Source organism: Perissodus microlepis, chromosome 9 (assembly GCF_051167445.1).
Source record: "Perissodus microlepis isolate ML-2025 ecotype Zambia chromosome 9, ASM5116744v1, whole genome shotgun sequence".
In the NCBI taxonomy this organism is placed as follows: Eukaryota; Metazoa; Chordata; class Actinopteri; order Cichliformes; family Cichlidae; genus Perissodus; species Perissodus microlepis.
Window position 1 is genome coordinate 4,321,380 of NC_140469.1, and position 7,447 is coordinate 4,328,826.

Here is a 7,447-nt window from a genome sequence, read left to right on the forward strand (position 1 = left end):
TTGTGAATAAACTCTGTTGTGGGGGTCCACCTGTGAGATGGAGCCTTTCTATGTGGTTTTGTCTTTAGGTACAAAGACATGTATTTTATATTAACTGGTGATTCTTAATTCAATGGATGTGAGATATGCATAGTATTAATTAATGAATAAAAGTATGGGTAAATGTAGAATGTAATCTCAAACTTTCACAATTTTTTAATTATAACACACTTTGTACGCAAAGTGTGTACAGTCCAAGTTCAATAGAAACAAAACTCATAAAGTATTTTCAGCTATCAAGTTTCCATTCAAATCTTGCAGAAATAGAGGGATATAGATTGAAGCCATGCTTTCAAACCCTGCCGTCAAAATGTTGGAGCAGAAATCAAGACTCGTCAAACAAACCAAAGGTTTTTAGATCATTCAGTGATGACAAGTCTGTGTAAATGGTACTCATAGTCTCCTGTTCTTAGAACTGTCACCGACTGTAGTCTTCTGCTTCAAGTTGCCACGTGTTATACATGCATAGTGTGCATATCTTGGTTGTAACAAATGGTTATTTGACTTACTGCTGCCTTCTTGCCTTCCTACCCTGAAGCAGTCTGAATATTCTCCTCCGACCACTGGGATCACAAAATTTCTGTTCACTGGATATTTTCTCGTTTTCAGATCATTTTGAGTAAAGCCCATAGATGGTTTTGCAGGAATGTGTCACGGCTGAGTAGCCGGTGTGTTGTGGTGTGGACCGAAAAGCAGAATGCACAGGAGGTAAAACTGAAGTATAACAAAAACCAAGCCTTTTTTTAGGCTGTTAGTGAAAAAACAAAGGCAAATAGAGGCAAAGACTAAATGATAACCTAAACTGCGAACAGGTAGAACTAAGAATGAAGCTACGACATGAACATGAACCTGAACAGGAGCATGCAAAAATCAAGACGTGAGGAAACCATAACAAGAGCATGAAAAAACCTGAGATCTGAAGAGACATGAAAATCCATGGACATGAGATAAACATATGCCCCAACAATGAAGAAAGGGAGACAGAGGACTTAAATACACAGAAGGGTAATGAGGGAAGGGGCAAGGGATAAGCAAAATTAATCACATTCAACATGGAACACTAGACCGTCAAAATAAAACAGGAAACATAATGAGATGTAGACTGTGACAACATAAGCCTGACAACAGAACATGGAACATGCAGACATGAAACAAGTGACAGATTGGGGAGATGAAATGGATCGCAAGAAGAGGAATATGGGAACACATAAGGTGGACAAACAACAGGCAAAACTAAAAGTCATACACAAAGGACAAGACAGACTTACACAGGAAACAGAAAATTACACATAAAAAAGGAAGCATGGATGATAACATTAACAAGACTAAAACCTAACTAAGACATACCAATAATAACACTAGAACTTAACATTTCTCCAATACATCATAAGAAATCAAAAAATACAAAACAAACTCTCAGACCCAGTACCCTGATAGAAAGTCCCAGGGAATCAATAGTTTCTCTATAATTCAGAAGGCTGTCTTCACCATGTTTGTATGACTTAAATGTAATAGGTTGGTGTGATTGGCTGAATAGACATTTGCATGAAAACAAATTCAATAATTCTTCAAATGCTGGCTGACACTCACTCTTTTTTTTTCTAGCTTTGGCCTTTCATCTGATTGTCCATGTTTGGCCTTGCACTTGCACTCAGGGTCTGTGACTTGTATCTCCATCTTGCTATAGATGAATGGATAGTCATGTTCTGCTTCTAAAATGCACTGCTCCAACCTCCTTTCTGTGATTAATGGTCACTCTTTTAGTTGACAAATCCCTCCCGAGATTCAGAGAGGGGGAACTGCTAGGGAGACAAATGTTGCTTGACAGTCAATGCCACAAGGTTTTTCTTTCACCTCTTTAAGTCGGTAGTTGTTTCAGTTTAATTCATTTTGATTTCTGTGCTTTTTTCACTTGTCACTGAGTAGATTACACCCTATACTAGTGCAAATAGAACAGATTAAAGTTTTACTTTCATTTAACATTAAGGTACTATAAATACAGTACATTACTGCTGTGCTTTTATCTATTTATTTTTACCTTTTGCAAAATCTGAGAATATTTCAGCAATAAGTGATGCACAGCTTCCCATTGTCAACTTACAGCAAGAAAGCTGTTGGTTTGAATCCTCCCTGGGGTGTTCCTGTGTGCAGTTTGGACACTCTCTTTGCTTGTGTAGGTTTCATCTGGGTACTCCGGTTCCTCCCACAGTCCAAATGCAAACATTTAGGACTAAGGAGACCAATCGCTGGACTTGGAGAGGAATAGTATCGCAGGAGTCTAGCTGCTCAACAGTCTAGGGTCTTCTTTGTTATAAATTATTTTTCATTTAATGAAATGTTTTTCAATTAGTGATTAGTGCACCTTCTTGATTTCTTATGGTTTTGTTGGGGATTTTTGTTGTTGCTTTTTTTTTTGCATATTTGTTGCACTTAAATATTTCAGATAAAGATAATCAGAGTTAAAAGGGCCTATTTTGTCCCTTGAACCGAATTGTTGGTAAATCTAGCCCACTTTTCTTTGCAGAATTGCTTTAATTCAGCCACGTTGAAGGGTTTTGAGCATGAATGACTTGTTTAAGGGCATACCAAAGCATTTCTGTCCAATTTGGGTCCCGATTTTAAACAGGCCACTTGAAAAACTTCTGTGTCAATCAGAGGTGATATTGCTGGTGTTTTTCCAAACATCGTCCTGCTGCTTAACCCAAGTTACCTTTAACCTTAGGTCACAAGCTCACGACCAGACAGGATTCTCTGGAAGAGAGCAGAATTCATGGTTCGATCAATTACAATAAATTGTTCAGGTTCTGAATCAGCAAAGTAGCCCCAGACCATCACACCACAACAACCATGTCTGATTGTTGGTATTATGCTCTTTTTGTGAATTCTGCATTAATTTTACACTAGATATAACGGAATCCAAACTTTTCACATTTTGTGTTTTCAGTCGACAGGATAGTTTCCTAAAAGTCATAGGGATTATAAGAACGTTATAGCAAGCTGTATTAGAACTGGACCATTTACTATCTATTTTTTGTAAATGTGAGATGAGTTTTTGTATTCTTTTTCGCCAACAGTGTTTTTTTTTACCTTAGAACACCATGGATGCCATTTTTACCCAATCTCTTGTGAGGCCTTCAGTTCTTTAAATATTATTCTGGATTCTGTTATGAACTCCTAGATAAGTCATCAGTGCCCTCCTGAACTGATTTTGGGATATCAGTTGCTTTGAACAGCTGTTTGGCCGTCCAAACAGAGAATAGCCAGTTGCGGACAAGGTCATGGTATTGTGTGTGTACTTGATCCACGTGAGCTGGCTGCGCCAGGTGGTGCCTTGCACAGCCACCAGAACAGTTTTTGCAGAAAGGTAATTGTGCATTGGTGGTTCTTTGTGTGCGGGGATGGGTGTCCAGGTACGTACCGGCTCACTCCTGGTGGCTGCTTGTCGGGGCCTGGAACCTGGGGCTTGCTCGGGCCCCTTTGGGGTTGGGGTGCCCTTGGCCTCTCGGCCTGGGGCTCGGTCACTCTGGCACAGCTGGCTCCCGGCAGAGCTCCCGGGCACGTCACTGCAACCCCCCTGGCTTCTGCTCCGCGGCTGCTGAGTGACCCCTCATCTGGGGCTCTCCTCAGCTCTTTCGGGGATAGTGGCACGGTTGCCCCTCCGTTGGTCTTCCTTGGTCTCTTGTGCTCTGGAGGCCTCTAGATGCCTGGAGCCTAGATCTCCTCTATACCTGCTTCATGCCCTGGAGGACGGGGATGTGGCTCCCCACACTCTCTAGCAGATCATTACATGAAGGAACCTTTTAAATACAAGCGCGCTCATGCTCACGGGTGTACACACGGGTGTGCACTCACACAAACTACACCCTTTTTGGCTCCTACCTCAAAGCACACTGTGCGCTGTCGATCTTACGTGCTGCACAATAATATTCAATATTTAGTATTTACTGTTATATTCACATAGATCATCGTGATGATGTTGTTTATTATATTGCTCTCTTTTTCTTTGCTTGTTTTCTCTTTTTTCTTTCTCAACGGGTGATCCAGGCGATTGATATATGTATTTTTTGTCTGTTTGTTTTCTTGGTTTTTGTTTTTTGCCCTTTATCACCGTTCCTCTTCCCCGCTATTTGTCTTTCCTTCTTTCTTTCTCCCTTTTCTTTTCCCCAGTCAAGTCTGTCCCGTGTTTAGCAAGTGAAAATAAAATAAAATAAACAATAAAAACAAAGGTGAATTAAATAGACCAATACGGCAAGGCTGGAATGGTCCATTTGGTAAAGTAAATCCATTGGACATCTTTCTTTGCCTTTAGACAATAATTCTGATGGCAAAAAAACCAAAAGGGACAGGCAAAAAAAAAAGAAAGAAAAAAAGAGAAAAAAAAGAAAAAAAGAAAGGTAATTGTGCGATTCACTCCAGGGTGATATGTGAATTTGACCCAGTATGGTCCCATTGAATTACCTGGGAACAGACTGACGTGGGAACATTCCACCAAATGTGGAGTCTATTATCATGGTCCGGTTCTGCCCCCTCAAGCCAATACTTCAATTGGACTAGTTTTACGTCTAGAAATTCATGGTCACCAATATCATAGTTTTTCTCTACAGGGGAGAAATGACGTGAAAAGAAGGCACATGGCTTGCTGTCTTGCTACTGCTCCAAGTCTGGTATCCAAGGCATCCACCGCTTTGATAAACTGGTGGGATGAGTCGACTAGAACAGCATTTTTGGGAGAGGTAAGACTGGTTAGGGGGGAGAGCTATCCTTCTGAACTCTTTAAAAAACAATGGTAGAAGTTTGCAAAAAAAAAGCTCTCCAACTGTTTTCTATGTGACGGGCCAGGCCTGTTCACTACTGCCTGAATCTTGGCAGGATCACATTTGAGTTGTTTCTTCTCAATTACATAACGAAATGAGACTATGTCTGTTGTTAAGGGTGTCTCTCACCCTTCATGAACAGTTTGTTTTCCAAGCGATGTTGCAGGACTTGTCTGACATGGATCTTGTGTTCCTGAACAGATCTAAATATGAGAATATCATCAAGATACACCAAATGAAATCCCAGATCAAATCCCAGCGAACATTGTTCAGCAACAACTGGAAGACAGCAGGAGCTTTTGTTAAACCAAAAGGCATAACAAGTTACTCAAAATGTCTGAGATGTGTATTGAAGGCTGTCTTCCACTTGTCCCCCTCCCATATCCTCACTAGATGGCAAGTACAGTTTGGTAAAAATGATGGCATCCTGTAACAGCTTGAAAGAAGAGGTAAGTAATGGCAAAATGTATTTGTTTTTAACTGTAATTTTGTTTGATGCACGGTAATCAATGCATGGGAGCAGAGTTTTATCTTTTTTTTCCAAAGAAAAACCCCTCATCCTCCCCGTAAAGGTAGAGCATGAGGGGCGAATTTTACTGTGGCAAGAGAGTTAGTTATGTACTTCTCCATTGCCTCCCGCTCTGGTTTGGAGAGACTGTAGAGGGGCTGGTAGGCAAAGGGGCCCCAGGAAGGAGATCTATGGCACAATCATAGGGTCTGTGTGGAAGGAGTGAGAGAACTAGGTCCTTTCTACAGACATGGGGTAACAATGGACAGATCTGGTGGTTCAGACAGGGAGGTTGAGAAGTCAACTTATTGAGCAGGAGAAGCAGATTTCAGACATGATAGATGACCCACTGCAGTTTGCCTATTGGGCAAACAGGTCGGCCGAGGATGTAGTCAATATGGGACTACACTATATCCTGCATCATCTCAACCAATCGGGGAATACGTCGGGATCCTGTTTGTGGAATTCAACTCGTCTTTCAACACTGTATCCCACATATCCTTTACCAGAAACTCACCCAGCTTACTGTGCTCACCTCCACCTGTCACTAGCTTTGGATCACCAGCTTCCTGACAGACAGGCAGCAGCAGGTAAGACAGAAGAGCATCACATCTGACACACAGATCATCAGTAATGGGCTCCCCCAGGTGTGGGTTCTCTTTCCACTGTTCTTCTCCGTCTATGCAATTCACTGCACTTCAGGAGAACCATCTGTTATAGAAGTTTGCAGATGACATCACCGTCACTGATCTGACCCAGAATGATGACAAGTCCATGTACAGACAGGAGGTGGACCAGCTGGTTCACTGGTACACTCAAGATTGTTGAAATGACCCTAAGCCCTGAATTTGATCTAGTGGAGAGGCAAAGTTCCCCTACTGTTTTTTATAGGACTAGTCGTACTCTGCTTCCTACCCATCAGCCTCTGCATCAAGCTCCCCCCATGTGACCAGTGTGGGGAGTCCATGCAGCACAGTCATGCGAAATTAACATTGGAGGAGTGGCGGCAGAGGATTGAGGCCAAACTCTGTATATATTGGAAACAGTTGGCCACTTCATTGTGTCCTGCCTAATTTGGCCAAAAGACAGCACCTGCCAGTACGAGAGGAGAGTGTGGAGTGGTTGGGTAACCTCCCCTGAGAAAATGAAAACACCCATGCAGCGCCTGGTCACCATTATTTCAATCAATACATATAGCCTTTCTTCTTCTTGTGTTGCTAGAGTCCAGTGCAGAACTGGACAACAGATAACATCGTTTGGATGAGCAGTCTATTCTCGATGGCAGTAATAGCATTGAATGGTCAATCTCTTTCTGCCATAACACATCAGATTGAGCCAGTTCACACTGATAAGCATATCAGGAGCAACTCAGAGTTCAGTATCTCGTCCAAGGATACTTTGGCATGCAGACCAGAATAGCCAGAGATCAAACCTCAGATATTCAAATTAGTAGATGACCTGCTCTATCTCCTGCTCTATCTCCTGCTCTTCCTCCACAGCCATAGGCACCCCAAACTGAGTTAGTTACAAATAATATTAGTTGGATTTTGTATTCCGCGTGATAGATGTTCATGGGCTATACGTGTTGAGTTTTATTTTGTGTATTGTATTTAGTTTTACTTCTTTCAATTTTAATTACGTTTTTTGTCTTGTCCACCATGATTGGTTTCAGTTGTGTTTGTTTTCCCCACCTTTTTTGTCTTCCCTCATTACCTCAGTGTATTTAAACCCATAGTTTACCTTAGTTTCACAGAATTTTATTACAGAGAATAAACACTGCACTGCGGCCTAACAAGACAAGCACAGACATGCTGTTATTATCTGGAGCTCCATGAAAGTTCTTGTTCATGTTGCAAGGATGATCATGAGAACTGGGGTGGATCGCCCAAAACTAGATGTGAAGACCTTGTTAATAATATTAAAGGAAGTTCTGGTGAGGGTATGGGTACAACTTTATCTCACTAAGGAGCCAATGGACAGGGATGTGTACCATAAAATCTTCCACAATAACTTCCTTCGCTCAGTAAGAAGACTGAAGATGGGCTGAGCATAAGTCTTCCAGCATGACAATGACCTAAAAGATACC